Source organism: Chiloscyllium plagiosum, chromosome 7 (assembly GCF_004010195.1).
Source record: "Chiloscyllium plagiosum isolate BGI_BamShark_2017 chromosome 7, ASM401019v2, whole genome shotgun sequence".
Lineage (NCBI taxonomy): Eukaryota > Metazoa > Chordata > Chondrichthyes > Orectolobiformes > Hemiscylliidae > Chiloscyllium > Chiloscyllium plagiosum.
The window spans coordinates 7,198,590-7,223,835 of NC_057716.1; positions in this window are offsets into that span (position 1 = coordinate 7,198,590).

A 25,246-nucleotide genomic window follows, 5' to 3' on the forward strand; every position below is an offset into this window, starting at 1 on the left:
AGCACTGAGGAGGTTGGGAGGCTGCAGGAAGATTTAGACAGTTTAGGAGAGTGGTCCAGGAAATGGCTGATGAAATTCAATGTGAGCAAATGCGAGGTCTTGCACTTTGGAAAAAAGAATACAGGCATGGTCTATTTCCTAAACAGTGAGAAAATTCATAAAGCCAAAGTACAAATTACATTAATAGCACAGAGGTGGAACGAATGGAGAGTGTCAAGCTTCTGGGAGTGGCCATCCACAACAAGCTTTCTTGGACTCTTCATGTGGACGGACTGGCCCAACAACGTCTCTTCTTCCTCATGCAGCTGAGGAAATTTGGCATGATGGCGAATACCCTTGCCAACTTTTATAGGTGTACCATCGAGAGCATTCTGTCTGGATGTATCACTGCCTGGTATGGCAACTGTACCGGAGATGGTTACAGAGAGTGGTGAACTTAGCCCGGACAATCACAAATCTTCCAGGCCCGCTGTCAAGGAAAGGCCACCAGCATTCTTAAAGATTCATCCCACCTGGCAATGTTTCTCTACAACCTCAATCATCGGGGAGAAGGTACAGAAGCCTGGATACGCGCACCAGCTGGTTTCGAAACAGTTTCTACACTACTGTTGTTGGAATACTGAATGGACTCACAAACTCTTAACATTCACCTGTACCTTTGTTTTTGTTTCTGTTGCTATTTACCTATTATTTACTTATCTATGCTACTTAACTATGTGATCTGCCAATGCTGGTTGCAAGACAAAGCTTTTCACTGTGCCTCGGTACATGTGACAATAAATAAATTCAAATCAATTCAAGGGATCTGGGAGTGCTAGTCCAGGATTCTCTATAGGTTAACTTGCAGGTTGAGTCCGTGATTAAGAAAGCGAGTGTAATGTTGTCATTTATCTCAAGAGGGTTGAAATATAAAAGCAGTGATGTGCTTCTGAGACTTTATAAAGCTCTAGTTAGGCCCCAGTTAGAGTACTGTGTCCAGTGTTGGGCTCCACACCTCAGGAAGGTCATACTGGCACTGGAGCATGTCCAGCGGAGATTCACATGGATAATCCCTGGAATGGTGGGCCTAACATAAAATGAACGGCTGAGAATATTCATTAGAGTTTAGAAGGTTAAGGGGAGATCTAATAGAAACTTAGAAGATAATGCATAGCTTAGAAATGGTGGACGCTGGGAATTTGTTTCCATTAGGCGGGGAGACTAGGACCCATGGGCACAGTCTTAGGATTAGAGGGGGTCAATTTAGAATGGAAATGAGGAGACATTTCTTCAGCCAGAGAGTGGTGGGCCTGTGGAATTCATTGCCATGGAGCGCAGTGGAGGCTGGGACTTTAAATGTCTTCAAGGCAGAGATTGATCTCGCAAGGAATTAAGGGATATGGGGAGAGTGTGGGTAAGGAGAGTCGAAATGCCCATTAGCCATGATTAAATGGCGGAGTGGACTCAATGGGCCGAATGGCCTTACTTCCACACCGATGTCTTATGGTCTAATCTTCTCAGCCAAGGCCATCTCCTGGTCATAACGTATCTCAGGACTTCTATTCTTAAGTGTTAGTTTGACACCTTTACTTTGGAACTGCTCTCCTTCGAAATGTTCTTTCAATCCTGCATCTGCTCCCTTGACCTCTGTCCTTAATACTTCTGATCTGATCACAGCCTCAACTCATGTAGTAGTTCAAGATGGCCACTCACCACCATCTTCTCAAGGGCAGCCAGGAGCAGGCAATAAATGCTGCCCCCATGTCCCACAAGTGAGTGAATTTTCTAAAAAACTGTATGGGATATCTTAACCTATACAACTTTTTACCTTTGATTGACAGGCTTAATAAATGGACTTGTATATGTTTGTACTTAGAGCCATGCAATTGGCATAACTTTAGGGAATAATTGCTTATACGATGATTTTAATTAAGTACAATCATTTAGAATTTTCCTGTCTTCTATCAGTAATTTTTGAAGTTGCCATAAATGGTTATCATTACTTTAAAACTGGAAAAAGAAAATAAAACATTCTAATAAGTAACTTTTATAAATAATTTAAGTTCCTACAGCACACAAATGATTAATTGTCTTTCATATTCAAAATGGTCCTGTTACCATAACTAAATAAATATTCAATCCTGATGATATAAGTCTGTGGAGAATAGATGAGGAAGTACATCACTATGATCAGATTAAATAAATCAATGTTAAGGTAATTACGTTAGATAATGAAATAATCCAGACATCATTCCAATCTCTGCAGTTTGATTTGTAAGGAGCAATTCCTTGAGATTCCATGGGGCGTGATTTTCTTTAGAAAGTGCTGCTTTCAAAGTGCAAATCTCTTTACAAAATGACCTAAACCAAAATCTTCATTTGCTTCCAAATTTTTCCTTTCTCATTCATTTCTCTCTTTCTGGTTCTGAGCAAGTTTGGACAAAGGCTCATTTATCTGTGCTAACTTCCTGTAGAGCAGGAAACTAGTTGAATCTTTTGATCCTGGAAATTAGAATTCAGTTACTATTTACTTCCTATTTAATTAGCACTGACTTAAAATTTTCATTTGTTCTTTACTGGGATTGCATCACACATGGACAAACACAAGTGTGCTTCTAAGGTACATTCGCAAACAGTCATGAGTGTCACCACAAGGTATGAAGTATAAAGAGGATCAGTGGTTGACCGGATTGACAAGATCCAACTATGTAATGCTGTAGATCTTAGACTAAAGATGAAACACCACTTGCCACTTGAGTTTCCAAATGAATCTGAGTCTGTGTGGCTCCCACTCTGGTTAGGTGCCCTATGGCACCGCCCTGTCCCCTTGTGAGGATAGGGCACCAAGACTGGAGTCAAAGCTTCCCACCCTACTCTTGCCCCACCCCACTCTTGCCCTGCCTTTGGTACTGAGAGAGCAGGTTTATGCAACTGTCCAGCAACCCCTGAGGATGCTGGGCCTGTCGCTCCACAGCAGCCATCAATATATCCATGGAGGCTGACATGCTACTGCAGGACCAGCTGCACTGTTCCAGCTTCTCAGTGATGAGGGCCAGTGCATCCTGTACACCTGTTTGCCAACATGACTTCTTCCTTTGCATTTGAATAAAGTTCCTGACTAACTACTGACTTTACAGCATGCTTTCCTGCCTGAGAGCTGAACAGTGGGTGCAGCAGCCCAGGACCTTTCTCCCTCATCCCTGAGCACACAGTGTCCTTGTTGCAGCATTACAATGAGAGTTGCTGGTGCAGTATTGAAGTGCCAAAGTGCTCTGTAAGTGGATCAGAGATATGCCATAAGGATAGTTAAGAGCTGGCATATTAGATGCCAGTGTCCTTGGACATGGTTGCACATGGTCAATACACATGGAGATGATAGTTTTCAGTGTTGTGGTTCTGTTCGCCGAGCTGGAAGTTTTTGTTGCAAACGTTTCGTCCCCTGGCTACTTCGCAGGAGGCTCCCAAGCACTGATGATGTCACCTAGCCAAGGGACGAAACGTTTGCAACAAAAACTTCCAGCTCGGCGAACAGAACCACAACAACGAGCACCCGAGCTACAAATCTTCGCACAAACTTTGAATAGTTTTCAGTTTCCAACATGGAGTAAGGGGCAAGCTGAAATCCCAGGCTCTGGTTTCCATGTCACATTTTCCTGATATCTAGCTTGTTTGGCAAGTTTGGTATGACAGGAGGCTGAGTATTAATGAGATAAGGTAGGCTGTCAACAAAGTGTTGTAATGCCCCTTAATCAGGACTTCACCATACCTAGTACAAAACTCACTTCACCACTTGTGAAAAGCAATGAGGATATTTGGAGGGAGTCATATGGCATAGTGGTAGTGTCTATATCTCTTTACCAGAAGGTTCAGGTTCAAAGCCCACCTGCCTTAGAGGTGCGACATAACATGCCTGAACAGATTAATTAAAATAACTAAAATATGGTGTGAGTTGCTTCTGACATTGTGATGGATCTTTGTGGATTTTTTTGTTTGCCTCTGCCAAACATCTCACCACAGTCCACATTGCTCAGACCCATATAAGGTTCTCGTGAGTTTTTTCTTAGAATCTGAACTTTTAGTCAAGCCTCATTTATCCAGGGTTTTTTTTTATTTAAAACAGGCCCTTCGGTCCAACAAGTCCACACCGACCCGCCGAAGCGTATACCACCCAGACCCATACTCCTACATTTACCCCTTCACCCAACACTACGGGCAATTTAGCATGGCCAATTCACCTAACCTGCACATTTTTGGATTGTGGGAGGAAACCCATGTAGACACGGGGAGAATGTGCAAACTCCACACAGAGAGTCGCCTGAGGCAGGAATTGAACCCGGGGCCCTGGCGCTGTGAGGCTGCAGTGTTGTTCATACCTAACATATGAGCTATGTGCATGGAGCTATATTGCAATGCCTTATGCATCTGATGGTATTAAAACATTGTCCATTTCATATTATCACCCAAACCAAAATTCTCTCCAGGAATTGAAGATCACTGTGCTGGAGACTTCATTGTATATAATTTTGCATTTCTCTCATTCAGAGTGCAAATAGACCTTCAATCTAATTGGAGATTGGTTTCAATCAGTGTTCAGTTGGCAGGTAGGATACTTTGGAAACTTAGTGAACTCTTGCCTTGAGTCTTTTCCGCATAGTAAGCACCCAAGTGGTACTTAAGTGCACGTATACTGACTCAGAGATTCTATACTATCGGGACCCAGGCTGTTAGTGTACTAACCTGATTAGTCATTTCTGTCTTGATTTGAGTAACATATTCTAGAAAGATCAGTTTGAAAACAGTATGGAGCAGTTGAGCAAGTAGCTTAAACAAGACTGAAAGGATGGCTAAATGTGCACTTACCTGTTTGTCACCATTTTGAATCAAGTTTACTTTAGGTGTTGGATGATATGACCCTACTGGTCCACTAACAAACTTTGAAATTCTTACTTCAAGATAAAATGCAGAAACTTTTGTGGCTGCACTTAAAGTGCAAGGATGCTGACTATCCCTGTATTGATATATACTATGTTAGTTAAGATAATTTTCAGTGAGAAAAATACTACCTCAGTCTTCAAGCAATAATATTTTAATAGAATAGAAAGGATAAAATTAATTTATGACTGAGCATGTGGGACATTTATATTTGATTAGCCATAGGCAATTTATTCACCCAAAGATTTAATCTTGCTTGTTGCTTGTTGAGGATGGTAATTGCATGTAACAGAATTCTGTTACAAAATTTGAATGTAAACAGGCTTCTAAATACAAATGGAGCCAGTTTTACTTGAATTTTTAACAACAAACTAATTGACAGTCAAATTTATCAGTTTGTTTATGCAAAAAATCATTTAGGAAAACATCTTAAAAGCATCAGTTCCATCATTATCATCTTATTAATTTAGCGGAGCTATATCACAGCTGATCATTCTTCAGTAAGATCATTTGTCGCACTTCATGTGTAGCGAAACCATCTGTATGGTACATACTTAATAACAGAATCATCGGATTAAGTGCCTCAGTTTATTGAGAATTAATGCTTATATAAAATCTGATTGGACTCGATCAATAATTCAGCTTTGTTGGCTTGGATGTTTAACAGTATGAATAATGCTGACATTGCCACCTTCCAAGTACAACTTCCAGCCCAATTACCCAAAAGAGCTGTTAAGCTGATATTAAAGCACTCAGTGCTGCAATCAGTGCAAATGAATGCTTTAAACTTTACAGCAAAGTTGCCTTGGTGGGCAAATTTTGGAAAAAAGAAAAATTCCCATGCTGTTTTGTCTTCACAATTATTTAGAATATAAAGTTGCCATTGTTTTATCTATAATAGTGCTGAAACCAGTATTTTACACAATCTATGTTATGGCCTTATTATTTTGCCTTCTAGGAATAATAAATTGTGCTTTTAGAAGCAACCAATGTTGCTTTAAACACATATAAACTGTTAACTTGAGCATTCCGCAGACCGGTTGGAATTTTTCTTTGCGACAAGTAATTCAGAATGAAGCTTTTTAAGGTTTTTTTCTTTTGCAATCAAAAATTCTTTGTGTGATAGTTGATTGGGTAGCTGAACAAACTTCACACCACTCTTTTCCACTGCATTCATTGTAATTGTAACATGGTATTTAATGGCCTGAAAACCATGAAATAAGGATTCTATATTCCACTGCCATTAGGTCATTAAAGACATAAAGGGAAATGAATGTAACTAAGAAAGAAAGTATTTGCATATGATTGAGGAAAAAGCTAAAAGTTTAAAATAAAGCTGATCTGAATTGTTTTTGAGGACCAGATGGATGAACATTGCATTGGTAAATTAACAGTCAACTTTATGATCCTTTTGTTCACCTCTTTTCATTTTTGAACTGTTTAGCAACACATAGAATGAGAGAGGATCTCCCTGTTGTTCTCCTGCTGCATAGGGGTATTTCGAGAATAGTTGTTCGATCTTAACAGCATACTAATGCACAAATGCAAGGTGGTACATACACTAGTGTTTGATCCCACTGGTCCACTTCAGTGAAGTTGAAACAGGAGATTCTTTTTAACCCCTGCCCATGTGTATTCCTTGAGGGCAAAACTGTCATGGCTGGAAGATATAAAAGGTGACATTGTAGTGAGAGGCCAGAGAAATGCAGCCCCTCATTACCCCCTCTTGTTAAATCTCTCCTAAACAATTTATATGTGCAAACTTATATTGTCTTTACATACAACTTTACCAGAGAGACACTGAATTTAAATTTGTTTTTGTCTTTGCTGCACTTCTCTTTTTAGGCACATCACAGTTTGGAATTAATAGTAAAACATGCCCATAAGCACTTTGGAGTTCTAATCCATTGTCATAACCATTTATGAAATAAAATCAATGTATATATAAAGAATCAATATGGCAAAATGTGGTTGCCAGTTTATGTTAGGCAGTCATGCAAGCTGTCACTACAGTTATGGAGTGCTGTGTAATTCTTTTCCCCATGCCCTCAGATTTTCTCTCTTCTGATTTGTTTTCCTCCATTATTAATGATTTTCTGCATGAGATTTAGATCAACCCCTGATACTCTGTTCAGGTTGTTGTTAGAAATGCTTTGCTTTGGTTCTGGTTTTTGCACTAATTATTTAGCTTCAATTAGCATCACTTCATTTTGACCTTTCCACCTTCACTGTCTCCACTGTCCAAACCATTCATGACTTTGAAGACCTCCATTAACCCTGCACTTAATCCTCTCTTCTTCAAATTAGAGAGTTTTAGCCTCTCCACTCTATCCATCTAGCTGAAGATTCTGAACCCTGGAATGATTCTTATGAATCTATCGCACATGTTCTTGAATAGCTTCCCATTCTTCCTAAAATGTGGTGTCCAGAACTGGTTAAAGTACCCGGATTGAGGATGAACCAGTGTTTTATATATGTCTAATATAACTTAGAGTCAAAGAGATGTACACCATGGAAACAGCCCCTTTGGTCCAACCCATCCATACCAAAGAGAATCCCAACCCAATCTAATCCCACTTGCCATCACCCACCCCATATCCATCTAAACCCTTCCTATTCATATACCCATCCAGATGCCTTTTAAATGTTGCAATTGTACCAGCCTCCACCACTTCCTCTGGCAACTCATTCCATACTTGTACCACTCTCTGCGTGAAAAAGTTGCCCTATTATATCTCTTTTATAGGTCTCTTTTAAATCTATTCCCTCTTCCCCTAAAACTCTGCCCTCTAGTTCTAGACTCTCCCGCCCCAGGGAAAAGATTCTTTTATACTCAATGCCTATAATTATAATGCTCAGGATCCAAATACTCCACGAACGGTTTTCTCAACCTGCCATTTGCTGATTTGTAAACAGGTATGTCCCTGGGTCCCTCTGTTCCTGTACTTGCTTTCGAATTACATTCTTTATTTTATATTGCCACTCCTCATTCTTGCTAGTGAACACCTTTTCTACATAAATTTCACTTCTCTGTGCATTCCACCAACCTAACCCTTGAAATTTCCTGTCTCCTTCAAAATTCACAATACTTCTATAATTTGAAAGATCTGCAAAGTTTTGAAACCGCAATCTAGGTTGTTGCTGTCGAATAAGAAAGGTAGTTGCCTTAACACTGATCCCTCAAAACGCACTGTACATCTTCTTCCAGTCTGTTCAACAGTTCTGTATTTCCTGAAACTCATCCTTGTTGTCTCCGTCTCCATTTTGTTTTATTCCATGGGCCTCAACAATTGCTGTTACACGGCCCTTTATTAAGTACATTTTGAAATTCCATGTTCACCTCATTCCTCTGACTGTACTTCAGCAGCCCTTTCTGTTACCACAACAAAAAGCCGAAACAAGTTAGTTTAACATGATTTGCCCTTAATAAATCCATGTTGACTTTCCTTAATTTTGTCCCAAATAATCATTTCTAAAAATGAGAGGCTGAATAGGCTGGTGTTGTTTTCCTCTGAGGGGTGACCTTATAGAGGTTTATAAAATCATGAGGGGTATGGACCAGGTGAATAGTCAAGGTCTTTGCCCCAGGGTGTGTGGGGAAGTCCAGAACTAGACAGTATAAGTTTAAAGTGACAGGGGAAAGATTTAAAAGGGACCCAAGGGCAAACTTTTTTCTTGCAGAGGGTGGTGCGTATATAGAATGAACTGCCAGATGAAGTGGTGGCGGCTGGTACAACATTTAAAAGGCATCTGGATAGGTATATGAATAAGAAGGGGTTAGAGGAATATGGGCCAAATGTTGGCAAATGGGACTAGACAAATATAGGATATCTGATGGACGAGTTAAATTGTAGGATTTGTTTCCGTGGTATATATCTCTGTGACTCTAGAAAATTTTACACCGCCAAGGTAAAGGTGGCATGATGGCTCTGTAGTTAGCACTGCTGCATCACAGTGCCCTGGACCAACCTTGGGCGACTGTGCAAACTCCACACAGATGTCCTCCCAGTGGTCTGTGTGGGTTTCCTCCTATAGTCCAAACTCGCAGAGAGTAGGTGGATTGGTCATACTAAATTGCCCACTGTGTCCAGGAATGTTCAGGCTACGTGGATTAGCTATGTGAAACAACGAGGATAGGGTAGGGGATTGGGTCTGGGTGGGATGTTCTTCAGAGAGTCAAAGTGGATTCGATGGGCTGAATAGTCTGCATCCACACTTGATGGATTCTGTAATTCAATGATTCTAAGTGAAAATGACATGAAATTTCAAGCAATTTTCCAGTCCTTTGGAACCAACCCTGGATAGAAAAAAGTTCAGAATGTTTGGAAGTTTCTCAATTTCATCTCATCCATGGAAGCATCTCATCCAGACCTGCTGATTTATTCATTTTAACTCCAGCCATTCTTTCCAATGCCTGCTCTTTATCAACTTTGATTCATTTGTGTTGATTACATTGCCTTCACAATGACTTGGATAACATCTCCGTTGGTAAAGACAGATGCAAATTATTAATTTAATATCTCAGCCTTGTCCCCACCTCTATGCATTAATCTCCTATTTAGTCCATATCTATTTCACTCCTCCTTTTGCCTTTTATGAGTTATGTGTCTATAAAAGACATTTACATTCAGTTTTATGTTAGTTGCCAGTCTTGTCAAAAATGCTCTTTTTGTTTCTGTTGAACCTGTTGACTGAATCATTGAATCATATAGTACAGAACAGGCCTTTCAGCATCTTGAGTCTGTACAACCTGATGTTGCTAATGTTGATGTTGCTGATGCAGCTATTGCTGTTGACATGACATGTGAAACCCTACTATTCCAGATTTGTCATAAAAATGAGAGATTTTTTTTTAAAAGTCCACACTATTTGCCAATTTACCTGATCTTCCAACCACATTTGATGGAATGCACACATAGGTTTCAGTACTGAGCAAGAATTGCTATTTATTACCAGTTTTTTGGCTCTGGTTACAGATGAACAGTTATAATCGGTCAGCATATAATACTACCGGTTAAAACTCTAGTCAGCTAATAACTCACTGCTGCATGTACACTTGGGGAGTTGTCCCAGTCCTGTGGCTATTCCTGACAGTATGCCATACCATGGTTTTGAGATTCTGTTGTTATCTCTGAACAGTTCTGAATAAGGGTCACTGGATTCAAAACATCAATTCTGCTTTTTCACTGCAGATGCTGCCAGATCCACTGAGTTTCTCCAGCATTCTGGTTGTTATTTTTCTCTCTAGTTGGTGCTACTCTTCCTTTGACTACCTTTACATATTTTCCCAAAATACCTGGCCCCTCTTGTTTCTTATTTACAAGCCTCCTGTGGAATTTTTGTATTCAGCTTGGTTCACAACTGAATTATGAAGCTGGCATTTAGAATAAACTCCCTTTCCCTGTTTCAGTTTAATGTTGATATCTTTAACCATCAAGAGAGCTTGAGCTTTGGATGCCTTCCCTTCTTGGAATCTGTCTCGACTTTACTCAAATTATTTCTTCTTTGAAGGCTTTCCATTACTTAATTGCTGCTTTATATGCTAAGCTTTGATTCCAATCTACCTGGCATGTATTCCTTGTCAATCTGACTCAGACCAGTTCCCCTCCAGTGAAATATTTTCATATTTGACGATTTCAGCTCACTGTTCTCCACTCATTGCCCAGGACTGAATAAAGCAATGCTTTCTTTCGCTTTGGGTTGGTAACCTACTGTGCATATTGCAGGAATTCCTGTTCACTCTTTGCCCTTTTATAGTGTAAATTTTAGTAGTAGGATAATTAAAATCCTTCATTATCACTACACTGACATCATGACAGCTTGCTGCATTTTATCTGTTATTTTACCTTTCTCCTTGCCAATAGTTGCTTATACTCAGTACATCATAACTCTTCAATTATTCCTTAGTTTGAGTCACATGTTTTTTAAAACTACATGTCCCTTTCTTTTACTATAATATCTTTAATTCAAGATGCTATCCCCTTTTCTCCCACCTTTGTTTTTTCTGATTGTGGTACAGCCAGGAATATTAAGTTTGCACTTATTGTCTTGTTTGTGCAGGTCCTCTTTGATTGCAACATTAAATTCCTCTGCGAGTACTTGTGCCTGCAGCCCAGCAATGCCTTTGCTTGTGATACAGATATTTACACGCCCACATGTAAAACCAATGCACCACCTGATCCCACTTACTTCTGAACCCTTTGCTATTCTAATGTTGCTTGTGTCCCTCAGTCTTTGGTACATCTTATGTTTCCTCATCCTGGAAATGTTTCATCCTGGTATACCTTCAACTTAAAGCTGTCTGGCAATTGGATTTATAGAAAGGAAAATATCTCGAGACATTGTGTGAAATGTAACAGAAGCATTCCAGACTGACCACAACACAGCTCCATTCCCATCAGGTGGCATGGTAGCTCAGTGCTGCCTCACAGCACCAGGGACCCAGGTTCAATTCCAGTCTCAGTCAACTGTTTGTGTGGAGTTTGTATGTTCTCTTTGTGTCTGCGTAGATTTCCTCTGGGTGCTGCAGTTTCCTCCTGCAGTCCAAAGATGTGCAGGTTAGGTGGATTAGCCATTGGAAATTGCCCATAGTGTCCAGGCGGATTAGCCACAGGAAATGCAGGGTTATAGAGATTGGGTAGGAGGTGGGTCTGGCTGGGATGCTCTTTGGAGGGTCAGAGTGGATTTGATGTTCTGAATCCTATACTACAAGGATTCTGATTCCTGGCTCTCCAACTCTGTAAAACAGTGATGTTTCGGTATTGTCACTGGACTAGTAATTTCACCATGTATCAAATTTCATATTACATGGTGAAATTTGAATTAATAAATGTGGGAATTAGCTAGTCTAAAAGTGACCATTTTTTTCCTGAGTAAAGTCACTAATGTCCTTTTAGAGAAGGAAATCTGTAGTCCTAATCTGATCTGGCCTACATTTATCTCCAGATCCATAGCAATATTGTTGCCTCTTAACTTCTTTCTGAAATTTTGTAGTGAACCACACAGTTGTAGCAACCCATTACAAAGTCTAAAAAAGAAGTGAAACACGTTTGGCGCTCTGGCATTGGCCAAGGCACTGGACAGCCTTGTTGACAGTAAAATCCTCTTACCAACATCTGAGGGCATTGTGCCAAACTTGGGAGAGCTGTTTCACAGACTTGCCAAGGAACAGCTTGACATGGGCATACTCAGGAAATCATATATTACGGACGATGCCCAAGACAGCATAATCACTATCCCTACATCCAGAGATGCCAACACAGTGGTATACGCTTATAGGCATCAACATTATTATAGAGCTCATGAGGTCTCATGGCATCAGATCAAACATGGACAAGGAAATCTTGTCCTAGTACTGCCCTGACTCCACCTTTCAACTGTTCAATAAGTTCCTCTCCATATCCAACACCACATGAAAGACGTAGTGAGAGTGGCAATGACACAGAGTGCAGCTTGGGTGGGGGACTTCAATGTCCAACACATGAATGACTCAGTAGCATGACTACTGATCAAGTCAGCTCAGTCATAAAGGATGCACCAATTAGACTGGGTCTGCAGTTTGTGATGAAGGAAGCAGCAAGAGAATAAAATGCACTGGACATCTTCCGCATCAATCTACCTGCAGCAGATGCATCTGCCACATGTCAGAATCAATAGGAGTGACCACTGCACTGACCTCATGGAGACAAAGTCTCATCTCCACATTGAGGACAACATTCGTCAGTTTGTGGCATTACTATCAATTTTCAATAAATCCAGGAACTAGGACTCAGCATCCATGAGGTATTGTGGATCATCAGCTACAGAACCTGGCACCAAGACATAGCAACCAGAAACAGTCCTAACCAGAAACAGTCCTGGCTCAGCCCTCAGCAAACCGCCACCCCACCCCCCGCCCCCCATCCCACAACCGTGGCTGCCTCCAATTTGTTTCCGGGTTTGACAACCTGACATCTGCTGGCACCCCCATTCCCAAAACAAAGATTGAGCAATTCAAGGGTCTTTTTCTGGGTGGGTTCAGCCAGGTGAAAAATGGTCCAACTCAAGGCTATGTCAGCTGAGAGAGCCTGGCTCACTAAGTGATTTTTTTTGTTCAGTAAAGTCTGGCCTGTTGCATCCTCTATCAGATCTAGACTCAGCCTATAACCATTAAATCATGTCTTAAAGCAACTATAAGCAGACTATACAACCTACAGTGCAAATCATAATATGATCATGAGATTTATTCTGCCCTTGATTTTTATATAAAACAATTAAGACACTTCTCCTGATGTGTCTTTCAACATTACTAGGTCCCTGAAAAGTTTTCTTGTTAGTTCAATATGATGAAGCAATCACTGACTTAGTGCAAACTGAAGTGTTGGATTATAACATGTTTGATGCCCTTAGCTATGTCAATCTTAAGAAGTCCATTAGCATTAGCAAACATAAGCATTATTCCAACAGAAATGGCAATGCAAATACCTGCAGAAATATCAAAGATTTTATATTTGCAAACATACATAGATGAAAGCACAGTGAAAAGCAAATGAACTAAAACAGAGCTCTTGCATTAAGCCTGTTTATATTATCAAATATTTTCATATTAAAACATCTTACGATTTCATTAGCAAATATGAAATATTTTAATATACAGTAACATAAGAGCAAGTTCACAAATAAGTGATCACCAAATAGATGAAGCAATACAAATGGTGTAAAATTTAAATCATTTTCTTCTGTGGCTTTTTTTGGACACAGTCTACATTCACTAATGTCAACGTTACAGACATTGCCTCGATAATCTGGCACCATGTCACCATTCTTGCCCCTTCTACTTTTTGAATTCAAGGGAAGTTAGTAAGTGTTCAAGTGGGAAAACCAGCTGGAGGAGGAACCTCACACAGGCTCCAGCAGTTTACAGCCAAGACACTGACAAGGAGACTCTCGGCATGCCTGTCCTCTCCAGGCACAAGCATCCCCTCAAGTTCTCTCCACCAAAACTTCAATATGATGGCAAGTGGAGATGAGCAATCCCCCTCCAGAAACACCACCCCCCAATTGACCCAACTCCATCCTCAGTCTAACAGTGTCAGCAAGTTCCTCAATATCCACATCCTTTTCCAATGTGGCCATTCTGTCAACCCCAAAGGTTCATAGTTCCCCAGGTCCTTTTACATTCACTGCAACTACCTACTCTTCCCATCCAGACCCAGACATATGTGGAGTAAATGCCAGATGCCTCACTCATGTTTCCCTTCCTGGGGTGCTACTGACCATTGTCAACGCTCTTGTCTCATATGACACCTTTACCAGCCATACTTTACAGCATGACCTCTTTCAAAACCCTGCTACCTGCCTCCCCACTCACAACTGTATTGCGCCCTTGCCCAGAGCGTGCAGTCCCAGGTCCAAAGGTTAAAGTGTCGAGGCTCAGTTCTGCAGCTGCTACTTCGTCCCATCCCTCTGACCCCTTTCCCCTTCGGCCTTGGTTCCTGAGGAAGAACCTTGACAGACATGACCAGACAGCACTGTGCACGCTGTGCTCAGACTGCTGACTGCTATCTATACACCTCTCTGACCCCCTGGACTGGCCATTATGGAGCGAACAAGCTAACCATGGCCAAGTTCCTGGACTGCAAAGTCATGGACCTCCCTGACTGAAGCACTCCAGCCCAGATGCCTGTTTGTAGTCCATCCCCCAGACTACTATGGGAGGTCTCCCTTGACCTATTGTAACTAAAACAGAAATTGCTGATGAAACTTAGGAGGTCTGGCAGCATCTATGGGGAGAAAGCAGGGCCAATGTTTTTCGGCAGTGTCCCTAGCTCAAAGCTTCCATAATGTGCTGGGATCCCTTGACTGACCAGCAAGGCAAGGTGCTGGATTGTGTGAGTGCACTGAATGGCTTGATGTGACAGCCTAGAGTGAGGTAAGGCAGGGATTCTGTCAGCAGCCTGGCATAAAATGAATAAATGGTAATGGGGCAAGTAAGCATCCCTGAGCAGCGGCCTGGTCCAGTCTGCCAGCTGGGCACCTCTCCCTGGGTGCAAAGTGCATCCATTGCAACCCTTCAATGCAAATTATTGTTGTTGTGTGCTGTAATGCAAGTTGGTGTTCCCAGATCTCACTACCAGTGGTAGAAGTGCCCAGATGGCCAAGGTGGGTTGACAGATGTCCGTTGGCAATTTCTACGGAGGAGGAGGAGTGAGTGTATCTGGTGGCCTGAGTTGCAGGTTGGACACAGCCAACATGATGGTTTTTCAGACCAAGTGGCCAGCTGACTCTGCCAGAGATGTGCTCTAGTTTCCATGTTGATTTTTCCAAAGATCAGGGTTGTTTGGCGAGTTTGGTAAGATGGGAGTGTGCATATTAATGAGGTGAGTTGTGGTGTTAACAGGATGTTTAACAAGTCTTAATCCCCATCAATTTGTGTCTCGCTGCCGTCTAGTGAGAATCTCGCCATGCCACTTGTGAAAAGCATAAACGTTGGAAGGGTTTGACCTCACTGTGCTTTTTGCCTGATTTGGGCACACAACTCACCATAATCCACATCACTCACATTTCTATAAGATTCCATGTGAAGTTTTCTGATCATATTTTATTTTATTGGTTTTATATAACGTGTAAGCATATACCTATATTTATCATATCAGAGTAAACATGATTTTGACTGGACTGGCCCCCATCTCCTTTACTTTTTAACTGAGTATGTAAGTCTTGAAATTTCATCTTTTTTTTCATACTTGGACACCTCTGTAAATGTGTGGTCCTAAATTGTAACCATAGCTTGCTAGTGCCAGATTTACACAGTCTGTAGCCAGCAGTCACTTGTGAAGTACCGAACTGCAGACTTGCATCTTAGGCTAGCTTCAAGCTTGAAGTGTAACAGCAAGCCAATTCACTGAGAAAGTTATTAAATTAACTGATCAGCTATTTTTAATAATGGCTTAAATCTTTGTGGTTGAATGTGATGCAAATTTGAAACAGAAAATGTTGGACATACATATCAGGCCAGCATCAACTGTGATTATAAAATTTCAAGTCAATGATGTTGCATCAGTATTGTATGAGAAAATGATTTTGAATGGGTTACTCTTGGAGATAGCATTAAGCTGCATCCTATCTGTTGATTTTGTGAAAACTTAAGTGGGGAAATGCAATAAGTCTTATATCCTACATCTCCTTGTGTTCTATGTAATAATGTCGAGGTTTATAGATTGATAGCAAGCAGCTACCAATCCTTAAGCTATGCTTAAGACACAGACTCTCTTCATTATTGCCCCTTCCTAATATAAATCATGATGTGGAGGAGCCGGTATTGGATTGGGGTGGACAAAGTTAAAACTCACTTTCATCTTTTACTATAAATTCTGTGCTTGTACTTCCAAACTGACCTGTTGGACAACAACCTGATGTTGTATGATTTTTAACTTAATACTGTAAATCAAGAAGCAGTCAAAGTTTGGAGATTGGAGGCTGTCTTCACAATGAAGAACAGTTAGAACAGGGTTTTAGGTAAAGGAGGAAAGGAAAAAACTAGGGGCAGGAAGAGTGGCAGGACTGATTCGATAACAATTGCAGCAAGGTAAGAAACCATAAGTAAACAAAAGATGAGGCACGATAAAAATGGGAGCTGTGGCAATAATCTAAAATTATTAATCACAATGATGAATTCAGTATATTGAAAAATACATAATTGAAAGATTAAACTGCCGATGATCCATCAGCAGCTGCTAACTTGGCTGTTGTGGTTTGCAAGGGACTAATCATTTTTATATGAACCTCCACTTACCCCCTTGATGTACTCAATCTTCTAACAACAATTTCAATCTGTAATGAATACAAAAAAGAAATATATTTGTAACATAAAGACATTGTAGAAGGTCTAGTAGACAAAATAGGAATTGGAACAATGACAATGGATTAGGCAAACATAAGGAAGAAACAAAGCCATTCCAGAGAATAGTGTGGGTAAAGGATTTGCCAAAAGTGAGGACTGCAGATGCTGGAGATCAGAATCGTGAGTATGGTGGTGGAAAAGCGCAGCCGAATGAAGGGCTTTTGCCTGAAACATCAACTCTCCCGGTCCTCAAATGTTGTTTCACCTGCTGTGCTTTTCTAGCACCACACTCTCGACTCTAGGCAAAGGATTAGTTCAAATAAAATTTGTTGTCCCAATATACATGTCTCTGGAATCCCTCTACGAGAGACAAGATCTGGAAATGAAGGGAGAAGTCAGAGATGGGACCAGGTAAATGTAAAATATAAGTTGGATTTGGAAAAGCACTTACTGAAATATCCAAGATTAGAATATCAAAAACTAAGATTTTAGGGAGAAATGCAGAAAGAGCTTTCTGGATGAAAGAATCAATGCTGAAATTCAAATTGTAAGCGGAAAGAGACCCTTGTAATGATGATGCCAACATTTCAATTTCCTGGGATCACCAGCAGGATGCAGAAATGAGATAGAATTTCTGCATCATTTTTACTTTAAAATCCAATATAGAAAATCTAAATGGATTCTTTTGGAAATTCATCCTGAATATTTCTTGTTTCTTTAATTTTTTTTTCATTTATGCACGCTGTTTGCACCTTTTGCTGATCAATAATTTCTTTGTTACTAGATTTAATGGGGACAGTGAATTTATTCTATTGTAACTGTTGTAAAAGTCATTGTGGCTCCAGTCAACAGCTTCCTGTCTAATATTAGGAAAGTTTGTTATAATTGTGTTGCTTGAAGCTCATGTGTTATCGATTTGTTTATGACCTGTACTTATTTTTAACTGAATTAAAATTAAAGTTTATTTGTTGTTTCCTAATCACATGTCTAATTTATGGGTTACAGAGAGTATCAGACGCGAATTGTGAATGTAAGCATTTTCAATAGATAAGCAGATAGGCTGACATGATTTTGACCTTTTGAATGCTTAATTTACTGGGAAGCTTTCACAGCAGTTTTCATGCAGACCTATCTTGTACTGGCAACTTGAAAAATATTTGTGTATTAGCTTAGACTACAGGAAATTGAGATGAGTTTTTGATAAAGATGAGTAACTTTCCGACTGAACTATTTTACTCGAGGCAGAACAGTATTGTAAAAATACTGTTGTATTTTCTCTGACTTTGAAACACAAATGGCAAGCTTTCAGAACATCATGAAATATTGGTGAGATTCAGCAAAAGAAATAATGGTGAGCTACAGTCCTTACCAATGAATGCAGAAATTTGACTGCAAATTTCAGCACTTACATACATACAGTTAAGCATGTAAATCCAGGACATGGGAAGTTGCCAGACCTATCTGGTTTATGTACATTAAACGCTCCAGAAATAGTTCGGGTTTATCCTGCTAGTGCATCGCTTATTCCAATTCACACTTTCTTGTTCACACTCTGTGCTGCTCATCTTAATGATTCACTATAACTCCTGCTGCTGATTGGAAAGACTCCAGGAATGAATGTGGGTATACACTATTGCAGTTGTTCTTGACATTTTTCCACCCAGCTGCAAGAGCATGAGTGGTGTTGCAGAATGTGGATAATATGAAAATACAGGAGAATTACACCAGAAATTGAATTAAGTTGACCAACTTCAGAACAAGTTTTGGTGAGAGAACCTGCTCCTTCCATGGAAATGGTGGGTGGACTCCTTCTGAGATTTGAATCCAGCAGAATGCTCAGTAGCAGAGGATCTGGACTCAGTACTGTATCCCATTAGTGTGTCCTCTCCATCAACCACAAGGCAAAAAGGACCTTGACTTCATTCCAAGTCCTCCATCTTCTCAAGGAGACTGCATGGTGCCAACAGGTACCCACAGTGGGAAGGAGGTGTGGTGACAGGCAGAAGGGTTCCTATTGGGACATGCCAGAGTTGCTCCTACTCTCTGCCTGTCCCCTGCCGGTGACCCCACAGCTGAAGATGAGAAGGGGGAGCCTAACACTTGGTAGGAGACTTTCTGTAGAGGTAGGCCCTCGAAGTCCCAAGCCCTTGGGGTGCATGCCAAGTCAGGGCCTACCAGTCAGCTGCCCAATTCATGCCAGCTGTGGAGGGTAGGCCTACACCTATATGTAGTGGGAGGAATAACTACAAAAAAATCTTCTGCAGACACATTGATAACAGGAGTGTTTAACCATTGTACATGGTGTGCACTTTGTAAATATATATTAACTTGCACATTCCTTATGTCTTCTGTAGTCTCTTTGATCCAGCTAGACAGGTTAAAGTTATCTGATGTGAAAGGTGTAGAACATCTTTAACCAGCAAAAGGATGTGTTGTGTTGCAGTCTCCATACCTCAGCATCTCTCTCAATCAGTAAAAAGGGTGACTGGAAATTGATGTTCCCTGATGGTGAAGCTCACTTATAATTAAGGGATGGTTCTTTAGTCACTGAGGGTAATGCTAAAGATGTAGGTGAGGAACCAGGCCCTGGGATGTCAAATCGATGTACAAGTACATTATGGGAGCAATGGCAGAATCTGTTATGTATTTACAGGCTGCAGGGGTGAAAGACCTGTCTTGTGTCTGGATTCTCAAAGCCATGCTCTGATGTTTAAGGCTGTGAGGTGGTCAATGAAGGATTTGCATCTCAAATTACTAAAATTATAGACTGCAGTTAAGGGAATCTGTCCAAAATTCATAGTCCATGACAATGGAAGTGTTAACAGAGGTAATGCTCAGGCATTTCAAGGATACATTGAAGACTGCTTTAATTCTGAAGTTCTACAGGAATAGTGAGTTTCATAAGAAGTATTCCTAGGATTTGGGATTACTCAGTAATATTCGGCAGGGAGTGAACTTTCTGATGTGACCCATATATTTGGCCCAAGGACCAATTTGGTGCAAGCATCTGAAAGTATGAGGTATTGAAAGTGCCCACTGTTTCATAGCTAGTTTAGAGCTAAGATTGGTCCAGGACTGGTTTGAACCAGGAGTAAACGTTTTGCAGAGATGAGAATATCAGAGTCACAGTTGAAAGTATAATTCATTTCATTGCTTGGATCAATCCAATAGAAAAAGGAATTAATTCCTTAGGAGCGTGACATACAACAAGAAGAGTATTGACAGCCAACTGCGCAAATGAAATAGTAACTTGTACATAGAGAGCACCCAGCTCAGTCATCTTGGAAGTGGGAAACTTCTCTCCAGCCTCTTGGATTCGGCAGACCATTGCTTGTCTTCCTGTCTTTGACAGTGTGCCTGCTTATCTCAGGATCCTGACTCTCATCTTTATCCTCTTACTCTTAATTCTGCAAATCCTCCTCCACCAACAAAAGCTACTTTGCTGACTGAGATTATGAAGTGTGTGGACCACTCTGTCTAGGGTATATGATATGGCACTGTCCAGGCGTTGGAATTTCATTTTAAGGAGGCCCATGGTTTGTATTTTCTAGCTGAAACATGGGCAGAATTGGATCCTCGGCATCATTCTGAGGTTTACTGAGAATTGTCATGAGTCGGGTATGGAGGGCCCTCACCTCCCAGACTGAACCTGCAAGATGACCCTAACTGACCAACTAGAGGGGCCTGCACTGCTTTTCCATGTTTTCTGGGGCTCACTGCAGCTCAGTTGCCTGACTGAAATGAACCAACCACCTGACTGACTGTCTGAGTCTACCACCCAGGATAGCCCCTCGACTGACTGATGGACTGGAGTCTGTCCTCAGCTCCCCTTTGCCTTCCATGCATCACCATGCTGTTCAAGATTATGCAGTGTGATTCCTGCTGACCTATACACTATCCCTGGTGAAATGGCACTGGGCCCTGCCACCCTCCCCCCCCCCACCTCAATGTTCCCCCCGAAACACCACCCACTTCTTCACCTTTCACATGTTCTTGGCACCGTTTCCTGCAGCCACATGGTCCTGCCTTTCCTACTTCACTGAGGCACCAGCAGCCTGCTCTTCCTGCTGCTCCAATTATACAAGTTAGGAGAGAAAAGCTGGTGTCTTGACCCTGAGGGGCTAATGCCATTATGTTGCCATTGCCCGGTTGGGTGGAGCAATGGTCCGTGGAGGCATTATGTCCAAGTCAATGCAGAGGTGCCTATTCCATTTGTAGCAGACTCATCAAAATTGAACAGAAAGAGCATTGTTGCTGCAGCTATCCTCACCCAGACTGAGGGCAGATCTGACTTGACAGGTACTGCTTGGGTTATGCAGTCAGGCTTTTGCAATATCCTGTATCTCAATTGGCAGCCCTTTGCTTGCGAAGGGGAAGTAGGGTAGTTATTGAGAGGCAGAAGCATCTCACCACCCGACAACAAACACTCCAACTTGCTGCCTAAGGAGGGTGAACTTAACTGTGAACGTTTAACTGGATGGTGATATTTACATTCATGAGTGATTAAGCCGTCAAACGTTGTGTTGTTGTCAACATCCTAGGGAGGGGAGAACTCCATCCCATGAGTCTACACCACAAAATAGTAATTGATCTGCAACTTATGAATTTGGCCATCAAATTGGGATAAATATCCTTGTGTACGGTCCTACGCTTTTCTTCAGAATACTAGGGTTTTGTGACAAACAACTGAGATAAATGCAACAACATTTTGGATTCATGTCATTCAGGTGGATCTGATGGGATTGGATGGCATATCATTCAAGGTTAGTGATAGAATTTTATGATCAATGTCACATAATCAGAAATAGCAGAATAGCAGAAACTGTAGGTTTTAAATCCAAGATTGATTGGATGACAAAAAATCAAAGCTTTTCAGGAATATAGGGCAAAGGTAATGTCGTGGGATGAAAACAGCAAGTGTGGGAGAGACACAGCTTCCTGCTAGATGAAGAATCATGTTTGACTCAAAGAATTAATTCTATTCCTTTCTTCACAGGTACTGCTAGATCTGCTGAATTTCTCCAGCACTTCCCATTTATATATCAATTCTCCAGCATCTGCAGCATTTTGCTGTTAATTTTGTAGTGTTACGGGATAAGGTTATAGTTTAGCATTGAGACTATCACTGTTTTTATTTTAATTTTCTCAGTTTTGGTTTGGTATTGTCAGTCAAAGTTGGGAATTGAACCACAGTTTGCTTTGAAAAAAGGAGAGAGCAAAATATAGGTGGTTGCTGTTGGAAACTGGCCTGGAAAGATACTGCCGGTAAATTACTGCTGTGAGAACACTGTAACTGGGATAGTGCTATGCTCAGGACTGGCAGATGATTGGATGTTGAATTGGCCAATCAAGGGAGCACCGGTGTTGGCCAGCCAACCTCAGATGATGTTGAAGAAGGAGAAAACAGATTAAACTGGTGTTGACTGAGTTTTTTGCAGGAGGCAACTTTATTAAGGAAACTTCCAGACTGTTGGTTTTTAGTTTTGCACTTTGGTAATTTTTCACCAAGTTTCAACCTGTTGACTTTTCAGAGAAAAGAATCTGTCTACTAAAAAAAAAGACACAGTCTTCAGAAGACTGATTTAGTTGTTTGCATTAACCAGTGACTTCAGAATTCAAGCAAGATACTCAGTTCTATAACCATGTAATGCCACCCACCAGGGCCTGGTATTCATTGTTGAAATGGTTATCGGACAAGCAATTTGCAACTGTTTCATTTTAAAAAATATTTATCCCTTAACTCTGTCTGTTGGTGTGAGAGTTGGGGTTTATGATCAAAGAAGATTGGGCTTAGATCATAGATATTAATCAGACTGCCTTGTAATTTAACTGTGCTCTGCTGGAGTTACATTCTTAACACATGGTTAATTTTTAAGTTATAAACTTGGTGTTTCAGCTCTGTTATTTGTAAGGTCTGCTTACGAGAAATTGGAAAAAATGTTTTAATTTCACTGTGCTGTGAATCCAGTGATAGTGAGTCTGATTTTGGTTTAGCCTTCTATCCCTGTGTCAATACATTAGCCATGATCTCACTAAATGTCCGGGGGATAAATGACCTTGTATTGCACCAGTGTTTTTATGCATTTACCATTTTGCTGTCTCTCGTGTCCCTTTGTCATTCTTGCAACAAAATTTATTCAGCACCCACATGTGCACTTTGCCCCAATAAGTGGATTAATTCTCAACAAATTATTCCTTTACATACATGGGATCCTTCATTTTCTACATTGCAAAAGTAATGACACTTCACTGGCTGTTGAGTAGTTAGGAGCTGAGGTTGTGTAATGGCTGGTCATCTTTCTTCAATTTTACCTTTTTTTATATATTTACGTCAAAATTGAGCATTCTCCTGACAATAATTTGCATCCAGATACATTGCTTCCACTGGATTTACTTGAAAAATACATTTATCAATCTATTAGACCTGATGGGCTTCGCTAGTGGTGTAGGCATGCAAATAGGTTTGCATCCTGTCAATATTAAATGGCTGGTTTAAAAAGGAAAATATTGACCACACTCAAAACACCTTTCAATTCTGACTGAACGTTGCATTGGCCGAGATGGTAAGGAACTAGAAGATTACAATAATAACAGTTCTGAGCTTATGAAGAAAGAACAATTCAAAGTCTAGATACATGAGTAAGTTAAAGATATGTGCATTGCTGCCTCCGATAAATCCTGTAACTCGAGTGTATTCTTGAGAGCAGACATGTTCTCGAATGATGGCGTTTCAAACAAGAGTCAATTATTGTCTAACTTTCTGATCCAAACAAAAAGTTATTGTTAATTGAAAGTTTGTAGTCCAAACAGTTCTTTACACCAGATGCCTGCTAAATTGTTTTTAATTCTCAGTAGACAGTAGAAAACTAAACCTAAAGAACCTTGTTGTAGCAAAGAGGAAGTAATCACATCAGTCTTCTTCTGGCAAGCAAACATGGGAAAGGCATCTGTTATATGTGACTCACAACTCATCAGAGCACTGACAGTGCAGAGAACAGGCCTAATTTATTAAACAGAGTTTCTAATATAAACACTAATTCATTTCAAACTGGGTGAATGTAGATCTGGATTATGTGAACAATGTGCAAAGTAACTCTAGTATGATGTTGCAAAGGCAGCTGTACTACAAAATGAATAGAAAACTTATTCATTTGGATTGAGAATATCAAGATGTCACCTAAGGAAACTGAATGTATAACATGAAACTAGTGCTTGTGCTATTTTGGCGTAACATTTTCACTTAGTTCTTAATTTGCCTGTTCCTATCAGCAAAACAGCAATATCAGTTCTTTTCTCCTGCAAAAACATTGTACTACAAGTTAGTTTATTAATTATTTTACTCAAAACTACAAAGGGAGAAGACCACACACTCGCATAGATACACTGAAACTTAGAAAGTACTGTAGATAATGCAGTGTTGGTGGAAATATTAGTATTGATGTTTGTTCACCTAACTGGCAAAATTATCAGTTGGAGAATATGAATGAGAAGCATGTTTTCCTGTGAAGATATACATTCTCCCAGGCCATTCAAGAATTTAACAATAGTTGAAAAATCTTGGTTCAAATCATGTTGCCATTTGGTGATAAATCTGCAACTGCAACATCAGCTATATTAGAGGCTAAAATCTGACATGAATGCATGCTAAAACGTCTTCATGATTCATTTGGAGGTCAGTATTTCTCACCTGCATATAATCAAGTCAGGAATTTGTATACACTGTTAGATTTGGGAGCAGAAACAGTGGCATCATTCTTTTACTATTGTAATATGAAACACTGTAACATGGGGCATTAACTTTATGATATCATCATTGTTCCTTGAGGATTTGAAAAATAAGTCATGCGTTGGTGCTGCTGTTTTTGCTTTCAGGTCAGTATTTAGCTTTAAGAAGTTTCCTGCAAATTAACAGACTCTGGGGCTGGAGTTTTTCAATTTTTGGCAATGTTGGCTAAGCAAAAACTCACCGAGGCATCATAAATGGCACCTTTTGAACTTGCTACTGCTACCACATTGAAGGACAACAACAGCAGATATATGGGAACAACACCATTTGCAAGTTCCCCTCCAAGCCACTCATCACCCTGACTTGGAAGTATATGGCCATGTTTGGTCAGATGACACTGGAGGCTTTAATAGCCCTAGAGGGCATAGACATCTTGAGGATGCCCTCTCCAAAGGCAGCTGCACCTTCCATGGCTTGAGCTTTCACAGGGCCAAGGATGGCAGGTAGGGTGGATGTGGAAGGCCCATTTATCTCTCGGTGTGTCCTGAGAGGATACATCTGGAGTGCCAATGTGTACTTTCTCCTCCAGCTAAATGCCAACTGGCACCACCCAATCTAATGAAGAAAGGGCACCTGGTATAAGGTTAAGGTCCCCCATTCTCGGTCGTTTTGCCATTGGGACAGAATACCAATGACTAGAGCAATGGTTTGCAGTCAGAGAGACATAGGGACACAGCACGAAAGCAGACCCTTCAGTCCAACTCATCCATGCCAACCAGATATCCTAA